This window comes from Dipodomys spectabilis, unplaced genomic scaffold (genome assembly GCF_019054845.1).
Source record: "Dipodomys spectabilis isolate Male_0828 unplaced genomic scaffold, ASM1905484v1 ptg000020l, whole genome shotgun sequence".
Lineage (NCBI taxonomy): Eukaryota > Metazoa > Chordata > Mammalia > Rodentia > Heteromyidae > Dipodomys > Dipodomys spectabilis.
Genome location: NW_024870697.1, coordinates 1,369,826 through 1,393,036, shown reverse-complemented (window position 1 = coordinate 1,393,036; position 23,211 = coordinate 1,369,826). Strand labels below are relative to the sequence as shown.

The following is a 23,211-nucleotide window of genomic DNA, read 5'->3' as shown; positions in this document are numbered from 1 at the left end:
ATTTTATTGTCAAGGTGATATATAGAAGGGGTTGCAGTAATTGTAAGGTAGTGAATATCTAACAAGTCGAACTCTGTATTCCCTCCCTCATTTTTCTCACACTTTTATTTCACCCCAATACCCCTCACAAGTTGTAATGTGAATATCCTACATGTTGTCTTGTGAATATTGCTATTGCATTGGTTTGCCCTTTATCCTTTGTCTCGCCATTTTGTTGTTCTTCTTCCCTTGCCAAATTAAGATAAATGTGTATATAATACACAGGATACTGAAATCAAATACAGCAGGGAATAAACCATAGGGGAAAACCCAAAAGAAAAAAGAAATCACATAGTACAGTAAAAACAACAACCACAAAGAAAAACCTCTGTTTCCATGTCTAGGAGTTCATTTTGCTCAGCATCCTCTTAAATGGTTATATATACATAGCTATTGAGCCATTCTGCTCATTCGCTAGGACTATCTTAGACATTACCTAATTATTACACATGAGGAAAACCATGGAATCTGTTTCTTTGTGTCTTGCTAATTTTTCTTAGTAGGATTTTTCCAAGTCTTTCTATTTCCTTATGAATTGGAAGCATAGAATTCCACCGTGTGTGTGTTTAATGGATTCGTTGATCTTCTGAGTGGCATATTGGTTTAAATCATGAGTGCATGTAAGTGTCATTAGGGTCATTCAAAAATGGCAGAGGCCACCTCCCCAGTTATACTAAAATCATGATTTCTAAGTTAGATAGTTTTTTATGGTGGTACAACTGTTGAGATTCCTGGATAAGTATAATGTATTTCTTGCACTTAGTTTGGCAGAAAGACATCATATAAGATAAAAATGGTAGTGACAAAGTATTCCCTTGAGAAAGATTTAGGAGGCTTCCACAAATATGATGAAATTCAGATAATTTTGAAGTATTTAGAAATGAAAGCTCAAGTACGTCTCTTTAAATAAAAATTATGTAAGTGGAAGGGCAATAGAAGAGGAAGAGAAGAAATAACTGACAGCAGATCATTGTTCCAAGTTAGAGTATAAAAAGACATAATCTATAACTTCCCAGTTAAAAAGAGACCAATATAATAAGTCCCACTTAATTTAGGTACATGGAAAATATTTACTTGGCATTTTCCTACTTTGATGCTCCAAAATAAATAAATGCTTATAAGAAAAGTTATGTGATTGCCATTACTTCAACCAGAACACTAAGTGTGATGAGCCCTCTTTTTCGCACTTTGCACTTGGAAAATAGTCCCTAAGTTGATTATGTTGTGGCTAATTAGAGTCAGAGTTAGGGGCTTCTACTTTTAGAATTATCCCAAAATAGTTTAAAGCAGTTTTTCCCCCCAAGATATCTAACTGCATTGTCTGAAGCTGTACTTTGAACATACCCTTAAACGTGAGTACATAATTTGAAATTATAATTCAGCATTTCCTTGGCACATTCTACTTTGTGCCTTTGTCTTTTTTGTACATTCCTTTTGAGTTCGTAGATGCTCTATTTCAATTTCATCTTTATAAACTACTAAGAACATTGTTCAACTACCACTTCTTGTTTGCACACACCCAGTGTATGTATCAAGGTACTTTGCCTATGTTAAACAATCGGGTAGTACTCACTCTCTGAGGAGAAAAGTTCCACAGTATAACCCTATGCCCACATTAGAGGGTGTAGAATTTAAAGCATTTTGAAACAAACAGTGATATTAGAAGTGAAAGCCTCCTTAGGGACATTTGCTTGGAGCTCATTAGTTTTCCCAGGAGAAATATAAATATTCACAAAATTTGGAGCTAATTAGTAACTAACCAAATTAACACTAGATCCTAGAAGTTGTGTTATTTCAAACCAATATTGTATTATTGTTATATCAGAATTCTTCCCTATTTGACAATGTGCATGAGAAAAATGAAAGATTTGGATTAAATGGTGAGGGTGATGTGTGAACTCTTCCATTCCATAAAAGCTTGAAGTTTATTGTGGCACTTCATACATATAAGAATTTGTGTCAGGTTGATTGACAGGGTTATTTAAGCATGGAGATATCACTAACAAGAATTAGATTTCAATAGAGTATATGAGACTTATGATTTGTTAATATCTATTGAGGCATTTTCTGTTCTAAAGAAGAATCAATATAAGCAGTCTTCAGTCACATCAGTAAAGCTGTATGTTTAACCTAATACTTGGTGTTACTTGTCCTACATTTGTGATGATTAGGCTGATAAGATATCCAAACAAATCTAAAGTTATTTCAATAAAATCCCAAACGGATGTGGATACATGAGTAACTCATTGGAAATGTAGGACAAATTAGGCTTGTCTGTGCTGTAGTTCAATCTTTAATCTCCTGTCTAAACAGTCTTGAAAAATATTCACAAAATATCTCTAAGGAAAGTTCATGAGAGTTATATTTGTATAATTCTTCTAAGGTCAGGATAAAAGCACTTGTTCCCAGCATTTAAAACCAACAGGATCTGTTGAATTCATGGATCCAGAATTTTATAGCTTCGCATTCATATCACAAAATTTTATCAATATGACTTTCACCAAAATACTGTTCTTATTGAACTTGTCTATGTCCTTTTACTTTTCAAATCCAAATAGCATATTTCCTTCAGTATATTCCTGCAAATTCTTTCCTTCCTTTACTTCTGTAAATCTGTGTTTATTACTTGTTTGTTTCCTTATTTATCTTTCTTCCAATATTGTCCACACTGGTGCTCACGTTGCTCACACTTTTGTCAGAATTTTCCTTTTCCTCCTCCCTTTAATAATGCCCCCGCTTTTATTATTCTTTTGCATATTCAAGGTCGTGGATATTTTGATGATGTCTAAACAGACCTATATTCGCATCTCTTTAACATAAACCTTAGAACTGGGAGTTTTTTTCCTTTAAGTCCATATTTTCCACCTGTAGTCCTTTTCACCAAGAATATAACTAACAGTTGACAGCCAGAGATGTGGATGCATTTTAGATTTCTTCTTACCTTTCTTACCCTCCCCTTAGATAAGATGAATAATTAAGATTTTTCTCAGTTTCTGTCACTAAGACAATTTCTATGTACTCCTGTTTATGCCCATGAAACCAGCCTGTTTCAGGTATTTATCATTGGAAACTTAGTCCTAAAACAACCGTTTACAAAGTATGCTTTTTTCCCCCATAGTCTTTTCATATTGGTCCTCTCCATCACCAAATTATTCTGTTTGTAATCATACAGAGTGAAGAGCTCAGACAAAATTCTAGTATCATTATTTATTCACTACATTGACTGTTGGCCTTACATTTATCATCTGTAAATGGATGTAATCTACCAGAAATGTTGAAGAATATTTGTTGAATTCTAGAGCAAGGAAAAAAAAGGTGAAGAGTCCTCACATTTTCCACTTTAGCTTACAAATAAGGAAAGAGTCAAATTCAGTTGGTTGGTATAAAGTCACAAGTTGTTTCATGAAGAAATAAAAATAAATTTTAACTCCTGGCTCTATGGTCTCTGTCCTTTTATGGTAACTACAGATATGTAAGTGGTATTATGTAAATTGTGTCATGTGTTTACAGCTGTACTGAAGGACATACTCAATATAATTTGGAAACATTGGTTATTGAATACTATAAGAGAATGTAATTTGAATTAATCACACTGAGTTGAAAACTATATCTTAGTCCATCAAAATGTGGAAGTAAATGATTTTATTTATAAGAACACAATACCACAAAGAAAAGTGAGTATACATTAGAGAGACTGCAGGAATAACATTAGGGTTTTTACTGTCTCTACCTATTAATGTAATTTTATTTCTTGGTATTGAAACTCTCCCCTTGTTATTATTGTATGTAATCCAATTCAGTTTATAACTATGTATTCAATATGGGAAATCTAGCTTCCTTCAAAGAAGTGTAAAGTTTTTTTTCCTTTTCAATCACCTTATCATTGTCAGGCTACACTGTGGTCATCATCATCATCTTCTTCAAAATTATTAGCATCATAAGTGCTAATTAATGAAAGTCTTATATGTGCCTATGATTTTGCTATTATTTGTCTTTTGATTAATATTTTTAATGTTAACACTGTACATGCATCCATATTAAAAATCTGAACAAATAAAGAAAGAGAAAAACTAAACCATATCAGATAGCTTTACCATGTGCTTACAATAAATTATGGAATAAATTTTTGAAGCATTGCTAATTCCTAACCTTTATGAATTAACTTCTTCTCTCCCCCTCATTACACACAAATATTTAAGAGTTTGGACAGAACTTTTTCAAGTAATATACTGTAAATGTTACTACAATGTCATATGTATATATAAAATTCCCTTGAAAGTAAAAGCTCTACTTTCTATTGAAATATTAGTTATTTTATTCTAGGAAACTTTTACCAAAATAGACTGTATATCTTTGAAGTGTAAAAGGTCAAAAATAGTACCAAAAAATTTAAGATGGAGTCTGTCTTCAGAAATATTATGTATAAATATGTGTATATATATATATATATACATATATATGTATATATTAATGTTATGTGTAGAATGACATACATTTTTAGAGATTGTCATCAGAAATACATACATATATCTAAATTTATGTGTAGAATGATGTACTCTATTGTGAAACAAAAATCTTAAAACATAATTAAAATAAAAAAATACATCAAAACAAGTGCCAGTGACTCACTCTTATAATTCGACCTATTCTGGGTAATGAGATCTTAGAAATATGTTTGAAAGTGGCCCAGACAGAAAAGTACTTGTTAGTTTCTTATCTCCAATTAACCACTAAAAACATGAATTAGCTCTGTGCCTCAAGTTGTAGATTGCTGTCCTTGAGCCTAAAAACGCTTAGGGATAATGCCCAGGCCTTTCAGAAAACAACAACAACAACAACCAAATGTATCACATTAATTTCACAAAAGCATCTTTTAACTGCTCTGAACATTTCTTAGAAACATGAATACATGCCACTGGAAAATGTTAAGTAAAAAGTATAGAATATTTACGTTTATTTAAAGACATGACTATTTAGATTGTTTAAGATATATAGGTAATGATTAGGAATTAAGGATAATGATGGGTAGGTAATATATTGGGACTGGTTTGTTATTCTAATTTATGATAGTAATAGAATGATATTTATAATGATGATATAAAATTACTCTTGCTTCATATTTGAATTATAATCAATGATAAGCATTTTAAAATGTTTCCAATGGAAAGGAATATCAATTTTTATGTAATTTCAAAGCAATTAAGAAAATTATTCCAAGGGTGTTTGGCTCTAAGTCTATATTTCTTTTCTTGTTCTAGTTTTCATACGTTCATAGAAATTAAAATTCCAAAAATTCAATGGATTTTGGCATTCAGGAACATCTTCATAAATACTAATATTGGAGTCATTTAAGTGGAATTATTATATTTCATTTGTTGCTTTCACAAATCAAGATGATAGTGTATTTTGTTTCTTTTCACTGCTATTGGCTCTTATCTTGAGAATACTTTTTCTCCAGCAAAGTAGAGAAAAACAATTGGATTGACCAATTAATATATGGCTTTCATAAGATGCAGATGCATAGATTTGTGTCTTCTGTCATTTGCCAAAAGTTTCCTCCAGAAAATGTTATCAATTATTTATAAGTATTGCTTAATTCCTAGGTATTCCAGTTATCCCATACACTTTTTGATTGAGGTATCTCTGAATAAACTCAAATTAAACAAAAATCCTCAAAATGAACAGAAATCATATTATTGTTTTAAATGTTGCAGTTTACAAAGTTTTTAAGCAAACACAGAAAATACCTTTTTAGGTATTCTGCATTTTGTGTGAAGTATTTCAACAATAGTTTTTTTATTGCTGACATGTAATTCACTTGAAATATATTATCTCCTTTTATTGTATACATTTTAGTGCTTTGGAAGTGAATTTACGATCATAGGTTTTCCAAGCATAATTTTCACAAATTTGTTTTTCTTCAAATAGAAATGCTGTAAATTTTAGAACAGACATTTAAAGTAGATATACAATTCATTTACAGGAATTTGTCCAGCATACATCCCCTATAGTGAGCCTTTTCAAAATTTGTTTTATGGATTATTTCCAGGATCTCACGCAAAGTATTTAAGTGCATTCTCAATAACTACATTCCCTGTCCAAACAAGTTTTTTACTTCTCTTTAATACATACATAGACATGTAATGGATAGAACCTAGTCAATTCTCTTTGACCTTTTGAATACTTGCTTGCTTTAATGATTGAAGTATTATACAATTGATTCGCCATGTGTAGTATATCAATTTCTCCACAAGTGCATTATTATATTTTGTGTCATCTTTTTATATTATGGTCCTACTAGTGAGTTTTCTCTTTATTTATTCTTGGATAAGAAAGAGGAACTTATTTCACATGCTCCTACTATTTGCATATGTTTTTTAAAGAAATATTCCATTTGGGATAAAGTTATATAAAATTAGAAGATATAAAAATAATTAGACTCAGAATCATTGTAGCATTAACATTGTAGCATTAACAAATATGTGTCCTCTATCTGTTAGATATGTTTTCACTTCTGTTATATTGTCCTTTGAATTATGAAAGATTATAAGTTGATATTATCCAGTTTATTCTTGCTTTTCTTTACCCACTAATGCTTTCCATGTCATATTTTAGAAACCTTTAATGATCCAATGCCATGAATTTTTATGTTTATGTTTATATGTTTTTACATCTCACATTTAGTTTGATAATCATTTTTTATTTAATTTTTTTAAAATTTTTGTATAAGGATTGAGGTAGTAGTTTAAGAACTTTTTTTAAATCTAGGGAGGCAATAGTGGTACTACACCCATTTAAGATTCTATTTTTATTTCATAAAGTCATGGCATCCTTTTCAAAATCTATTGACCATAAAACTGAGATTTTTTTATAGTGAAAATACCATACAGAGGGGTTACAATTACACAACAGTATTAACCAAAGCATGCTATTTGCAGAGGAGTATTTAAAAGGTGCAATTTCTTATAAAATTGAACTTTTAATCCAACAAAATGAATACCAGCAATCTATCATTTGGATGATGTGAGCGGAAGTCAAAGGGAAGAAATAAAGAGAGTTATGGACGAAGAGAGTGAAGGCACAATATTCAATGCAGATAGTATGAAACTAGAAAAGATGAAAGTGGGGTGAGATTTGGGAGGGTATGGGAAAGTTATGTAAAGATCCATTGTACTTATAAACTGATTTGTGGAATGGAAATTCCTTTGAACAACTATTTAATAAAAACATAATTAAAAACAATGGAGACATCTGATCTTAAACTGCATTCTCTTAAACCATGAATCAATATAATAGTTTCCTCTTCAGAAATTTTCTTTGCATGTATTTTCCTCTTAATGTCAAAAAACTGACCAATGCAATGAATATCAATATATCACATTGCATATTGTAAATAGACACAATATAAAAATCACAGTAAAAATGTTAGACTTCATCACATGATAAAATAACAGGTAGAAAGTATCAAATGATGAATGATAGTTTTTCCAAGTACTTTACCTATTGTATCTAACTCAATCCTCAAAATAATCACAACAATTTGAACTACTTCCATTTTTAATTCTCGGATGATGTTATTGAAGTCTTCAGAATTGGAATTACTAGTACAGCATTGCACACATGGTAAGTGTTAGCCTGAGACCCATCTTCCGCTGTGTCAAATCATTTTATTTTATGACTAAAATGCCAGCACTTCGTCTACTAATTCTAGGAAAATTTCCCAGAATTACTGTGTACACTCTAATATTTGACTTTATCTTTGTTAGAAAATAGGTACCTGTAATATGAAAACTCCAAGTTCATAATCAATTTATACGTCCCTGTTGAAAGGAACTGCTAAAGTATAACATTCTTGATTTCTAGCTCAAAATAGTAGAAATCATATTCTATCCCTTCACTCAACACTGCACTGCTTGGGGACCCCATCTCTGTTTAACACAGTCATAACAAAAGAGTGTCCTGCCCAATTCCTGATGGAAACAGATTGCAGGTGTTATGGACCAATCATTTCCACATTGTAGCTCACCTAGGTTGTTTACCATTAGAAGTATTTTGATTGCTTTTTATACCCAACATTCTGAGGGAAATGTACTACTTTAAAATGTTATTAAAGCAAGACTCATATAAAAATCACCTTTGATGTCAGATAAATATTTTACCTTTCATATACCCCAAAATGCAGTCTGAACTCTCATTAATGTTAAGGAACAAGAGGTTAAAAATCATAGACACCAAGACCTAAGCATGAATTAAAGACTCGGCAACTTGTCGATACTATTGGTTTAAAAAGTCATCATACTACTAAATTTTTAAAATTTTCTTATGATATGAAGATTCAATTATAAACCATTAACACTTGAAAATAACTCATTTTCTTGGGAGTAGGACACAAAGCACAAGATTAATCCTAATCATTTTAAAGGACCTTTATTTATACTACAAATTCACTCCCATAACTACAATGATACGAAAAATAACTGAAGTACAGAAACACAAAGGAAATAATTTAACTGCATCATCTATATTCAAAGGACTGTGTTAATAGAAAACAGTTATACTAATAATTAGCTTACCAAATTCACTTACATACTTTTATTCTATTTCATTTAGTTTCATAAAAACTGGATTTTCATAAGATGATGCATAAAAAAGCCAATATGCCCACTTACATTTTCAGATCTTAATATTTATTTCAGAAATGTCTTTAGCTCTATAGTCAATGAACTGAAATAATACTAAAGGGTTTTCAGAAATTGCAAGACTCGCTTTGGGATGTTATTTATGTTGGAAAAAATATTCGAAAAGCCTTATTTGTTAAGTTGCCATAGTTACTCCCACAAAAGAGCCATTAGCCCTTTGCATGTACAAAACAACTTCAGATACATCCACTATCTGGAGATGACACATGCTTTTAGTTTGCTTGTTTTTGAAAGGAATATCTAACAAGCATAAAATCAATACCTATTTACCGTCAATATGATAGGATATTCAAACTTGATAAATATTGGGTTGATTACCTCTTAGTGTGAATAGATATGATCTTACAAAGAAAGTTATTTTCAACAAAAAGCCAGATAGAGCTTTCTAATGGATCCATTATTTATTCATACCCAACATTAGAAACAAAATATATAATGTAGTACTAAAATAGAAGTCCTTTACATGACTACTTACATTCCTTGTTTTTTTTAAAGACACTTGTTTTCATCTAATAATGTAGGCCTGTCTATTGTCTTCATGTGCTTTCAATGATTGAAGGTGCATAATGAGAAATCAAAATGTATTAATAATTTTTGCTATCAATTAAATCTCACTTTTTCTTTTTGGAGAATATAATGATCAAAGCAATAGTTGAAAATCAGCAAGCAATTGTTCAGAATCATGCTTCCAGTGCAAGTGGATCAACAGTAAGTAATGCTCAATACTATTTTACACAAAGTTTTGTCACAGATACAATCGGCCTGCCTTCTCTTGCTGCTTTCATAGACTGGACCTATACCTTCATTGTACATGAAAAGTGTGAATCAACTGATTTCATTCAGATCTGTTCCTAGAATTTTCAAGGATTTAGATTCTAGTCTGCAATATAATTAAACCTACGTCTCTTCATGTAGGCTGCTAAAAATGTATTTACAAAATTCAAATAAATACATAAATTCTATTTCCATCTTTTTTAAACATAAAATAAAATTCTGTTTGCTCTATAAATTGATCAGAGGCATGCATTTGTGGCTATCTAGGTCATTGCACATCTGTCCCTCTTCCTCTCTCTTTAATGTTTCTCATAGATAATAGGATTGCTCTATAATTATCCTAATTTATTTTGCTTTTATATTTTTGGTTGCATTATTTTACTTTCTACTCTGCCATTTACCAAATCATTTATATATAAGGCATTATTGGCATTACTTCATCTTTTCTCATTCCTAGAATTAGATGCACATGAAGACACCACTGGTCCTTATTTTCAGTCTGTATCTTTGAATACGGAGGAAAATCTTTCCTCTGATCTCCATCAATTCCCTATTCTCCAGTTAGAATAATTTCAAATAGTAAAAATGGAAAAAAGGAAAATAAATCATGGTGAAAAAACAGATGCAGAAAATTCACTTGATTTTTCTGAACAGTTCAAATAACCTGGACTATTAAGGAAATACATGGACACCTCATTCCCAGTGTCACTCAAAGTCTCTGGTTAGACAATTCTGATGAAGACGAGGAACATGATGAAAAAGTGAGGAATGGTATCAATTGCAAGAAAAAAATGAAGGATCAATGCAAATTTCTTCTTTGGGCTGCTGAAAATAATCAGGTTATTACAGTGCGGAGAATACTTTCCAAAAAGACCACTCATGTGAATACTAGAGATGACGATGAGTATACAAATATTCATCAGGAAACCTACAGTGGACACTTTTTTTAGACACTGTCCGTGAGTTGGTGGTTCAAGTGGCAGATATTCATGCAATAACTGTAGATGGCTAGACAACCCTGCGCAGTGCTTATATGTGGAATAATACTAGAGTGGCTTTTTTCTTACTTCATCATGATGCAGATACCAATGGCCCCCTTGCTGCTGGGAATAGAGATAGCAAAGACATGTTGGATCTGCTTCTGTTGAGCCATTATGTCAAATCAGGTCTGAAGAAAAACTTGGAAGAAACTGTATTTAATATTGCCAAAAGGATAAGTATGTATCACTACCTCTTTGATGTTTTGGAAGGCTGTATAAATTGCTCTCCTAAGTCATAGTGATTCGGTTAAGTTTCTTAAATTTCAAAAATGCCATTACATTCTTTGTTTCCATACAAAATATTTTCACAATCCAAATTACAATAGCTTACTGTAACAATTCATGGATTCTATGGAAGTCTTCCAAGTGAATTGCCTGACTTTGATGTCAAAATGTATTCAAGAGTTAGTTGTATATATCTATAATGATTCCTGGAGAGTTTTTGCTTTCTTTATTGTAATTAAGTGGTTACATAATTTCCCTAATTTCACAGTATTGTGGGATAGTGATGCTCAGTTAAAGTCACAAACACATTCTAACATTTCTGGAACAAATTGTCTATCACAGTCTATAACATTTGTGAGTTCTATGAGCTTTGCGATATAGTTATTTCTTCTACACTGGTTGGTATGTACATTTCTTTTGTTTTGCATAACATCAGCTGTTCCGTTTTTCCCACTAGTTCCATTCCTCCCATCCCTGCCATTAACTTGCTTAGTTCATTTTGGTCAATGTCCACTGCAGCTGATGGGTTTTTCCCTGATTCCCTCTAGTTCTATGTCGTCTTCCTGGTTCCCCTCCATTGTACACATATATACCATAAATGTGATCAGCAACACGTGGTAATTTAGTACAGATTCAACCAGATGAGTGGAAGTCCTTTGTTTCTTAAGTCCTGTTAATTTTGTCGTATTATCTAACATTTTGGTTTTAACATCCACTTATCAGGGAGACCATGTACTGTTTGTCTCTTTGCTCTTGGCTTACCTTGCTCAACATGATCACCTTCTAGCTACATCCATTTCCCTGCAAATGCCATTATTTTGTCATTTCTAATGGCTGCATAATATTCCACTGTGTATAGATACCACAATTTTGGGATCCATTCATCTGTGGTGGGACATCTGGGTTGTTTCCATATCCTGGCTATTACGAACAGTGCGGCAATAGACATGGAGGTGCATGTGTCCTTGTATACTGGTTGCTGTTGTTCAGGATGGATGCCTAGAAGTTGCATGACTGGATCATAAGGGAGGTCAATATTTAGCTTTCTTAGGACTCTCCAGACTGTTTTCCAGAGTGGTTGTATAAGTGTATATTCCCACCAGCAGTGTAGTAGGGTTCCTCTTTCTCCGCATCCCCTCCAAAATTTGTCATTGGCTGACTTGAGGATGTGGGACATTCTGACTGGGGTAAGGTCATATCTCATGGTTGTCTTTATTTACATTTCCTTCACAACCAGGGATGGTGAACATTTCCTAATGTGTTTCTTTGCCATTTTTATTTCTTCTTCTGAGAAGTCTCTCTTTAGTTCCCTTGCCCATTTACTAATTGGTTTGTTTGGTTTGGGAGGGCCTATTTTCTTGAGTTCCCTGTATATACTGGATATTAACCCCTTGTCAGATATATTGCTGGTAAATATTTTTTCCCAATTAATTGGTTGTCTTTCTAGCTTGGTTGCCATAGCTTTAGCTATGCAGAAGCTTTTTATTTAAGTTAGTCCCATTTGTCTTGTCTCACTCCAATTTGTTGTGACCCTGGGTCTCTGTTCAGGAAATTCTTTCCTGTGCCTATAAGTTCAAGTGTCTCTCCTACTCTGCCTGCAGTGGTTTCAGAGATTCAGGTTTAATGCTAAGGTCTTTAATCCATTTTGAGTTGATGTTGGTGTATGGTGATATGCTGGGGTCCACTTTTATTCTTCTGCATGTGGCCGCCCAGTTTTCCCAGCACCAGTGGTTGAAGAGGCTGTGTTTCTTCCATTGTTGGTCTTTGGTCCCTTTGTCAAATATCAGCTGACTGTAGGCATGTGGATTTATTTCTGGATCTTCTATTCTATTCTATTGGTCATCGGGTCTGTTTTTGTGCCAGTACCATGCTGTCTTTGTTATTATCGCTCTATAGTAGAGTTTGAAGTGAGGCATGGATTTCCCTCCCATGTTGTCTTTATTCGCTAGAATTGTTTTGGATATTCTAAGTCTTTTGTGGTTCCATATAATTTTTTTGGCCTGTTTTCTGTACTTCAGAGATGTACATCCTTGGGATTTTAATAGGAATTGCATTGAATTTGTATATTAATTTGGGCAGTATTGCCATTTTCACTATATTGTCTGCCTATCCCAGAGCTTGGGAGGTGTTTCCATTTCCTAGTGTTTTCTGTAATTTTTTTCTTTAAATTTTTATAGTTTTAATTAAATAGTTCTTTTACATCTTTGGTTAGGTTAATTCCTAAATATTTTATTTTGGGGGAGGTTATTGTGAATGGGGTTGCTTTCCTTTATTTCCCTCTCTGCTTGTACATTGTCAGTGTACAAGAAGGCAACTGATTTTATTGGATTGATTTTTGTATCCTGCTACTTTGCCGAAGTGATTTTTGATTTCTAAGAGTTTGGAGATGGAGTTTTTGGGATCGTGAAGGTATAGTATCATGTCATCTGCAAAAAGGGATAGTTTAATTTCTTCTTTCCCTATTCAGATACTTTTAATGTTTTTTCTTGCCTTATTGACCTGGCTAAGGATTCCAGGGCTATATTGAACAGGAGTAGAGACAGTGAGCATCCTGTTCATGATTTTAAGAGAATTGGTTGTAGCTTTTTCCCATTAAGTATAGTTTAGCTATTGGTCTGTTGTAAATGGCTGTTAATGTTTTAAGAAATGTTCCTTCTATTCCTATTGTCTCCAGAGCTTTTAGGATGAATGAATGTTGAGTTTTATCAAAAACCTTTTCTGCATCTGTGGAGATAATCATGTGATTCTTGACCTTGGCTCTATTGATGTGTTGGATTACATTTATTGACTTAGGTATGATAAACCATCCCTGAATCTCTGAGATGAAGCCTACTTGGTTTTAGTGTATTTTGTTAATGTGTTTCTGGATTCTGTTAGCTAGAATTTTGTTAAGGATCTTTGCATCTGTGTTCATCAAGGAAATTGGCCTGTAGTTCTTTTTTGGTTCAGTCTTTTCCTGGTTTGGGGATGAGTGTGTTATTGGTATCTTAGAATGAGTTTGGTATAGGTCCCTCCTTTTCTGTTTCTTTGAAGAGCTTGAGGAGTATAGGTATTAGTTCTTCTATTAAGTTCTTATAGAATTCTGTTGTGAATCCATCTTGTCCTGGGCTTTTTTTTTTTTTAGAAGACTTCTGATTGCTTCCTGTATCTCATTGTAGGATATTGGCTAATTTAATTGACTTACTTCTTCTTTGCTCAATTTGGGCAATTTGTATTTCTCTGAAAATGCATCCATTTCTGCCAGGTTTTCTTTCTTTAGAGAGTATAACTTTTGAAAGTAGTCCGTTAAAATTGTTTGGACATCTTGGGTACGTGTTGAGATTTTTCCCGTGGCATCGCTCATCCTGTTAATATGGGTTTCCTCTCTTCTTTTTTAATCTTGCCAAATGTCTATCAATTTTATTTTTTTTCAACCAGTGTTTTGTTTGGTTAATTTTGGCTATGATTCTCCAAATCTCTATTTCAATAATCTCTGCTCTTAGTTTGGTTATCTGGCTCTGTCTAGTAACTTTAGGTTCCATTTTTTCATGTTTTTCTAGCTGTTTTAATTGCAACATGAGATTATTTTCTTGGTCTGTCTCTATTTTCTTGATGTGGGCACAGAGGGCAATAACTTTGGCCCTCAGGACTGCTTTTCCTGTGTCCCACAAGTTTCTTTATGAGGTATTTTCATTTTCATTGAGTTGTAGAAATTTTTAATTTTTTCTTTAATGTTTTCCATTGCCCAGACATTGTTTAGAAGTGTGCTGTTCAATTTCCATGTATTTGAGTAATTTCTGCAGTATGCTTTGTTATTGAGAACTAGCTTGATTCCATTATGGTCAGATAGGATACAGGGGATTATGTCAATCCCCTTGAATTTGCTTAAGTTCCTTGCATGAACTATGATATAGTCTATTTTGGAGAAAGTACCACTAGCTGCTGAAAAGAATGTGTACTGTGTTGTTTTTAGGGTGAAATACTTGGTAAATGTCAGTACTGCTTGAAGTATGGCCTCACTTCATTTGCTAGCTTCTTTGCCAATCCTCTGGTTGGTAGACCAGTCCTTTGGTGAGAGTGGGGTGTTAAAGTCTCCTAGTATTATCATATTGGATCTATTTTATTCTATAAGTTTGAGAGTATTTGCTTAACATATTTGGGTGCACCAATGTTTGGGGAATGTAAGTAGATGATGGTAATATCCTCCTCTTGTATTGTTCCCTGTATTAATATGTAGTGTCCATCCTTGTCTTTTTGTATTGATTTTAATGACAAGTTTATTTTGTCCGATATCAGGATTGCTACACCTGCTTTCTTACTAGGGACATTTGATTGGTAGATCCTTTTCCAACACTTCACTCTGAGTTTGTTTGCATGTTTGGCTTAGAGGTGGGTCTCCTGAAGGCAACAGATGGATGGGTCATGTTTTAGGATCCAATCTGCAGTTCTTTTTCTTTTTCTTGGTGAATTAACCCGTTAATCTTAAGAGATAGTATGGAGAGATGCATTATGGTCACTGTTTTTCTTCTTTCCTTTCCTCCTGTGCTTGCTCAGATAGACTTTTATTAATGCCTGTCTGGGTGCAGGTCCCTGTACCTGGTTCTTTTCTCAGGTTGTGTTCCACCTCTTATTAGTCTTTCGAATGCTGGCTTAATGTTTATGTATTAATTTAATTTGCTATTAAAAATTTTCAGTTCTCCATGGAATGTGAATGCTAGCTTTGCCGAGTATATCAGTCTGAGTTGGCGGTTATTGGCTCTCAGGGCTCATATGGTACTTTCCCAGGCCTTTCTTGCATTCAGTGTTTGTGTGGAGAGATCTGTAGTGATTCTAATATTTTTCCTGTTGTAGTATAGCTCCTTCATTTTTGCTGCATGCAAGATTGTTTCCTTATCATTCAGATCTATCATTTATACTATGATGTGTCTAGAAGTATTTCTCCTGGCATCCTGCTTGTTAGGTGTTCTTTATGCTTCCGTTATGTAGGTAAGATTTTTTTTTTTGAGATGGGGAAAATTTTCACCAATTATCTTGTGGAATAGGTGTTGCATTCCCTTGCTTTGATATTCTTCACCTTCGTATATGAAGGTTAAATTTCTTGGCACTATCTGCTTGCACTTGAATTTCCCTTTGGCATAATTTAAGTGATTTTTCCATATCTGTCATTTTTTGGTCCAGTTGATGTATTCTGTCTTCTGCATTCCATTTTGTTCATTCTGTTAACTGTGGCTTCCATTGTCGTTTGCATGGAGGAAATGGACTCATTTATGGATTCGATGTTGATTTTCAAAATACTAATCTCACCTTTTAATGAGGTGTGTACTGCCTCTATTTTGTCACTTACCGCATGGCTTAGTGAGGTGTGAGCTGCCTCTGTTTTTGCGTGCTTCTCCTGTTTGATCTCCTGCATGCCTTTCAAAATTTCGACCCTTTTTTCTTTCAATTTCTGGTCTATTTCTCGCTTTATTTCTTGAGTCATTGCCTCCAGCATCTCTTGAATGTAGTGTTTGTCTTCCATTCCTACTTTGCTCCCACTGGGGCTATCCCCTGGGTTGCTGCTGGCATTTAGAGATAGGTTGCTATCCTAGGTGTTGATAAACCTTGTAATCTTTCCCTGTGATTTTCTCATGGGGATTCAGGGATTTTTTCAGACTAATCTGAAATTTTTTCTTTGTCAATAGGTGTCTGTCTTTGCTTGTTTACTGTTTCTGTGCTGGTAGACAGAGTCTGTACCTGATCTCGGTTCTGTTGGGGGCCGACCTCCAGCTGCTGGTCTGACCCACACAGGGTTCTCGGCTCTCTGCTGTAGATCACTGGCAGTTCCAGCCCTTAGAAGGGTTGAGCAGCTTAGACTGCTCCTGTTTGTTCCTACAGGTGCTCTTGTCAAGTTCGGATGTGCTGGATGTACTCTCCCAGATGGTGGAATCTGCTATGGGCTCCTGATGTTTTGTTTTGTTTTACTTTTATGGCTAGTTGTGGGTTTGAACTCTAGGCTTGGGTGCTGTCCCTCAGCTCAAGGCTGGCACCCTACCATTTGACCCATAGCACCACATCTGGCCCTTTCTGCTTATGTGTTGCTGAGGAATCAAATCCAGGGCCTCCTGCACCTAAGACAAGCACTGTACTGCTGAGTCACCTTACCAGACTAAGCTCCTGACTATTATCAGGTGCTGGCGGCCTGTGCTTTCCAATTCCCAGCCTAGAATATATGGGTAGGTTTCTTGTGGGGTTTGGGCTCCTCTTGTCCTGAACCCCCCCGGGTCTTTTGCTGTCACAGGCATGATTCCCAGGGGCTGCTCTTCCCTGTTTTTCTCCCCTTTGCTGAGGCGTATGCTCAGCTTCTGATTTCAGTTGGGAGGAGGTGGTTATGTTGCTCAGGCACCGGATCCCCAGGCCTGGTCCCGGCCCCCAGCCTGGGGCACACCGGTTGGACCTGTGCTGCTGTGTATCCCACCTAGATTACACAGCCTGGAGTGCACAATTCAAATTTCTTCCACCGTTGGGTGTCTTGACCCAGTGGTGCTGTTCCTGTCTTGGGAGTTTAAGCTCCCTTCCAGGGTCTCTCTTGTTCTAGCGTGGCCAGCTGAGTGTGCTCTATGGGCTAGTGGAGCTCTTGAACAGTTTCTGGTTTTAGTGGGTCCTGTGGTGCAGGTTTTGGGGTAGGGGGTTTGGGGATTCCCACTAGCTCTGGTCTCCCTTGAGGAATACACTGTCCCCTGAAGGGTACTCACCCTGGTGCTAGTTGTTTCTGTGTAATGTATGTTGCTGGTTTCCTTGCAGTCAGAGTTCCATTGAGGTGGTTTTGGCTGGGCTGAGAGGTGTTGGCTCTATGTGTTTCTCTTCTGTCACTGCCTCCATTGACGCTATTCGGGTCCACTACACAGGATGGGCCTCCGGCCTGCACTCGAGGGGTAGGGGAGGGGCCTTTGTGCAGGTTCTGAGTGCTGGGGTTTGTTTCTGTTTGCGCTCTCCGGATCAACACCAGTTCCTTTCAGTTCTTCTGCTCTGATGTTCTGTGGGCATCTCGTGTATCTCTGGGGTTCCTGCCATGGGGCAGAGTTGCTTTGGTGGCATGGAGCCTCTCTGCTCAAATGGAGAGTGAGGGGTAGGGGTGGGATGTTCGTGTAAGTTCCCTGCTCAGAGGTTTCTTCAGTCGTCATGATTAGCAGGTCTGACACTGGTACCTCAGGGGGCTTTGGTGCAGGTGATCTGCAAACAGCCCCCTGTGTCTCTGGGACACCGGCAGCTCCCACCAGGCGGGCTGGCCATGGCTTGGCACGCTGCTGTGAGGCCAATAGATGTTGGAGGAGGGGTGTTCATGCTTCTCTGTTGTGAAATTCTTCTGTTTAACTCTTTATTTTTTTGTTTTTCTGCCTCCTGTTTTTCAATGGATGTTGGTCTTTTTGTTGTTGTCGGTCTCTTGGGGAGATTAAACGTTGGAACTTGAATTCTCTTTTTGGTTGGGGAAAGCTGTGGCATTCTGCTACTTCCCCATTGCCATCTTGGTCCCCCCTCGAGTTTTTGCTTTTTTTAATCAGAAATAATTTTAATTTATCTGTTGAAGAGAGTACTAAAGAAACTAAAGATATTTCTGGTGTTTATCTGAAAAATTATACTTTAAAATATTCTGTATTCTGTTTGTATAATATCCATAATCTATTTTATTCTTTCCTAGATATGACTTTGAATACTACATTGTTTTATAATATATAGGTTCATTAATAAATGTGTCCTTTCAGATTGCGTTCCATACAGAAACAGTTTAAGATTCCTTTTTTACTAGGTGCTTATAGTATATTTCTTTGGAATAAAATGACAATGTTGTCGAATTTTAAAAGTTTTGTTAAGATTATGCTATGTAAAGGCCTTTCTAAGGTGAAGATTTAATACACTGATGTCAAACTAACTTATATATATGAATTACATGTATTGTTACACTTGTAATTTTGTAATCAACTTTTTAATAATTGTTTTCCATTTCTTGCATGTGAAGAATGAAAAATATGGCATAATTCACAGATTTTCATACCATCATGTGCAATTGCCATGTTTATCTCTGTATTGTTGTAATTTGGGTATATGTGCTGCTGAAGCATGTAATGTCTTATAAATTTAGATAGTTAATGATACAATATTTATAGAGGATTATATCCTTGGGTGCCTATTTGTAACAAGGAAACCTTGATGTTCCTAACAATGCTACTGATCTTATTTCCCTAAAATTCTGTGTATAATGGAAAATAATTATATTGTTCAGTTGATTGCTTACATTTGCAATTTTTTGTCAATGACTATTTTAAATCTTTTTCATTTTAGATTTAATCATACTTTGAAGCATTTTAAGCTAGGTCCAAAGGGGATGGCTTTTTCAAGTATTTATTTATCCAACTGAGTTAGCTCTGTGGAGCTAATGGATTCAAAGTTAGCTTTACTTAAGAGCTCCTTCTAAACTTCTGCAGCTGAAATTTTCCCAAATGAAGTCTTATTTGCACAAATGTCTACCTGACACTTTACCCTTCTTCCTTGTAGGATCAACCAGAATATCTTACCTTGACAGCATAAATTGTCTTACTTGAACAAAACAACTCTTAGTTACAAGGGATCCTAGAAAGTTGAACATTTCAGACAGAACTGCTCAGACTAGAAGGTTTTTATCAAAATATAATTGTTTATTATACCTACCATTTCAACCGTTGCTAAAGCCAAGAAGGTGAAAAAATTGTTCATATGCATGATTAACTAATTTCCTGGCCTGTCTACTTTCCAACCAGGCACGAACTTACACTACTGCCTTTCTATCACCAAATATTTTCATAGCTCCAGGAGAAGCCCATATGTTTCTCCTTGTTATTAGGCCTTAAATTGGTAATGTTTCCTCTTGCCTCCAGTCTGTAAATCTACAAAAGTTAAAGGTTTAAGTCTAACTCTACCAAACACTGAGGTAGAGATAATGGAATAATACTTTAAAACAGAGTTGCTTTTGATCCTCTAACCACAACAGAACAATGCAAAACATGTGCCCCTTTTTATTATATTATCTATAATTATATATTTTATATTTATATGTGCTGAATTTATATTTCACACAGTGAAACTTACTAAAATCAATTGATAATTTGACAAATAAATTGATATTTATTTATTCCAATAAATAGAATTGAAATATAAATAATTAAGTTTAGAATATATATTAGAATATAATATATATCAATGCAATGTCTTTGGTATAAACTTGTGAGATCTTCTAAGTTTTCGTGGTCTTCTGAATTCACATTGTTAAAAATCAATGTTGTTTTCCTCTAATCTATAAGAGATTTTACTCTGATGCTCTGTTTATTATTTTAACTCGCTGGTCCCAAAATGTTTTTGCCCACAATTCTGAAGCATTCCTACAGCTTACACTCCAATTGTGCTGATATGATATCTAAAAGACTTTATTCTTCTATAGACCCATTGGTCGTAGTATCTTATGGCTGAGTTCCCTGCATCATCAGATAACAGGGGCAAGACTTCTCACCTAGGCTTATGCAACATGCCAGCAGAAAGTAACTGAAAATCCATCCCAATTTTTCATTTCTTATAATATTTCAGGGCCCCATTTCCTTGAGACACAAGAATTGGCAGCAAGCAATTGTGTAATGGAAGGCAATTTAAAATGAAAGATGAGGTCACAGAATCGAGAGAAAGTACTGTATTTCAAACTCAATTTACAGATGACCAGCTCATATGAATGAACAAGATCAGAAAGTGTCACAAGATTATTTTTAATACCACTCCCCTAATGATTAATGTAATATTTCAGTCTAGCATAAGTGGGCCCAAAAAATAATTCCTGGAAGGACAGATCCGTGATTGATCTACCAAGGTCAGGAAAACTTGACTTAGAGGTCAAATGTAATTCAGCAAAACACTAATTGAGAAGATTGTTTGTGCTTCAAAACACTGGTACTTTAGTACAACTTGGTTCTGTAATATAAAAATGTTGTCATTCTCAAACCAACCTACATTTAATCTCCTGAAAGTGTATTCCTTTTCAAATAAACTTTTTGAAATCACACTTGACAAAATTACATTTGATAAGCAGATGACCCTTAGTGACATTACAAGTTTTTCAAGTATTAGGGAGCAAGTTACAATAGAGTTGATTTATTTACCCAGCACTAATGCCAAACAGGTTCAACCATTCATTAAAGTGTAGAAATAGTACCACGCATCATTTGTGTTGTTCAGTAAGTGCCTTTCAGAAATTTGTTAAATAGATCAACCTCCCATATTTCAACCCCAAACGTTAGCTAATAAAGTAAATTTTATCACTTAATAAGGGACATTTTAAAAAGTCACAAATACTTGCCTTATCATATGTTGTTTTGTTTTCCCTCTGACTAACATAGTAAGAAATATGTCTTCAAGGCTTGAATATGGGTACTCATCTGAGATGTGACAAAATCTATCTTCTATTTCTATCATATTCCTCTATAGTAGTAAATGTTAGTTTTCTTCTTTTTCCAAAACTTATAGGTAGTAGAAAGTCTTATCCCATGTAAAATAAAATAATCACACACCATTGTACAAAGCCATTTATAGAAATTGGTAGTTAAGAATACATTCAAAACCATTTTTAAACTTTCTTGTTGACTAAAGATTACTCTTCAAATGGATGATAATATAATCATGTCTAGGTGTTTCAAGTCTCCAGTCTTGCAAATTGTTACTGCAGATGAATTAATTATGGAAATATAAGTTGACATCAGTTCAAGTATATGCAGGACTGAAACTCCATGGAATGTATATAAACCTTTCAAAGTATTAACAGACAGTTTAACAGAATGACTGTCAGGAAGTTGAAACCAGAGAGGAATAATAGTAAAGACATAGAATGAATGAAAAATGGAACAAGGAGCAAGTACAATTAGAATACTCAATGTACACATTTGAGAAAAGAATTGGTAAATCAGAAATAAATCTTGGAGAAGGGGGTGGTTGAGAATGATAGAAGGAGTCACTGTGATCCAGGAGCAATGGATAATTAGGTGGACATATTTAATTGTAAGACACTGGCACAAACTTTGGAAATTCAGTTAAAAAACACAAAAACAAACAAAAACACAAAAAATCACAACCAAACAGCAATCTCTAGAGAGTATGAATATGAGTTCTCAAAAATTTTAAGCAGTTAATGGAGGAAGTCTTGGTAAAAGCAAACAAAACTGTTCCAAGAGGGCAGTTTGGCGTAGAGGAGGATTCTGAACAGATTTAAATAGATTATCTAAGGTTATAAATCACCTACATCTGCTGCAAATATTATCTTTCTTCTGTGAGTTCTCTTTGTCTGAACTGGATACTCCAGTACTGAGCCACAACTGATAGCTTGTGAAGATGGAATGTAAGAAACAACCTGAAGAACCCATTACTCCACTATAGAAAAACAATACTCTATTTTTTCTCTCATCTCTCTTCACTACTTTTTATTCATAATTTTAGGTCAATTGATTTTGAATTAAATTTTCCTTCTTTATTCTAGCAAAGTAATTGGTCAAATAATTCACTAAATATTATTTGCCATTTTTTGATTATGCTGTTTGATTGACTAAGCGAGTCCATTAAACTTTCCTCTTGCATTTGGTTACCATGAAACAATATCTATGTCAATGAGGACAAATCTAATGCAAAATTTGTCTCCAGAAAACCAGTCCAAGAAGCTGAGACACAAATACTTGGCTATTTTTTTTTCTTTTACATCGAAAGTCTTCTTGTGTTTAAATTGCCCAGAAAAATAAGTACTCCATCACTTTTTGTTTCAATCAATTTTAACCTCAAGGATATATTTTGCTAACAAGATGCTCAGAGGAAACCAAAAAATACTCCGTTTTTATCTTCTCTCTTAAGAATCTCCTTAGATACCATATCACGAACAGTGAAGTTATTCTTTGCAAAACTATTTCAGTATATTATTTTTCTCTTGTTCTTGCATTTGCTCACCAAGATGTATGGAGAAGAATAGAGTTAAATCACCCATACCTTGGAAGACAGGTTGGTTACAAAAGAACAACGCTTCTGTGTCCTAGTTCTATGTCCTCCTCTTAGCTCTTTCCTGATTTCCAATTAATCACAGCTTCTTGGCTTGAAGTCTAGTGAAGCCTCAGCCACAGCTCCATCTTCATAGTTTCTCTTTTAAAGCTCTTTTAAGTTGCCTCATTTGGATGTGGAATTTATTTTCCTGTCTTCATTCAATCAGTTCTGCATTGTAGTGAGCCAAATAGGCTCTGTAAAATGACTTTAGGTAGCAAAAATATTAAGACAATTTATATTGGCCTCCCTCTACTGCTGAAGCCAATACACTTAGCTAGGGCTTCTAAGAACACTATTTTCTAAACTTTCCCATTTGCTAAATTCTTTTCTGAACCCAAAACGTTTTTGGGGGGTTGGGGGGTCAGGTCATGGGGCCTGAAACTCTG

The 23,211-nt window shown here is 34.6% G+C and overlaps 1 pseudogene; it reads right to left on the bottom strand.

The window, feature by feature from the left end:
• Positions 1-18,753: 18,753 nt before the first annotated feature.
• LOC122104052 lies at positions 18,754-18,852 on the bottom strand (annotated as a pseudogene).
• Positions 18,853-23,211: the final 4,359 nt, after the last annotated feature.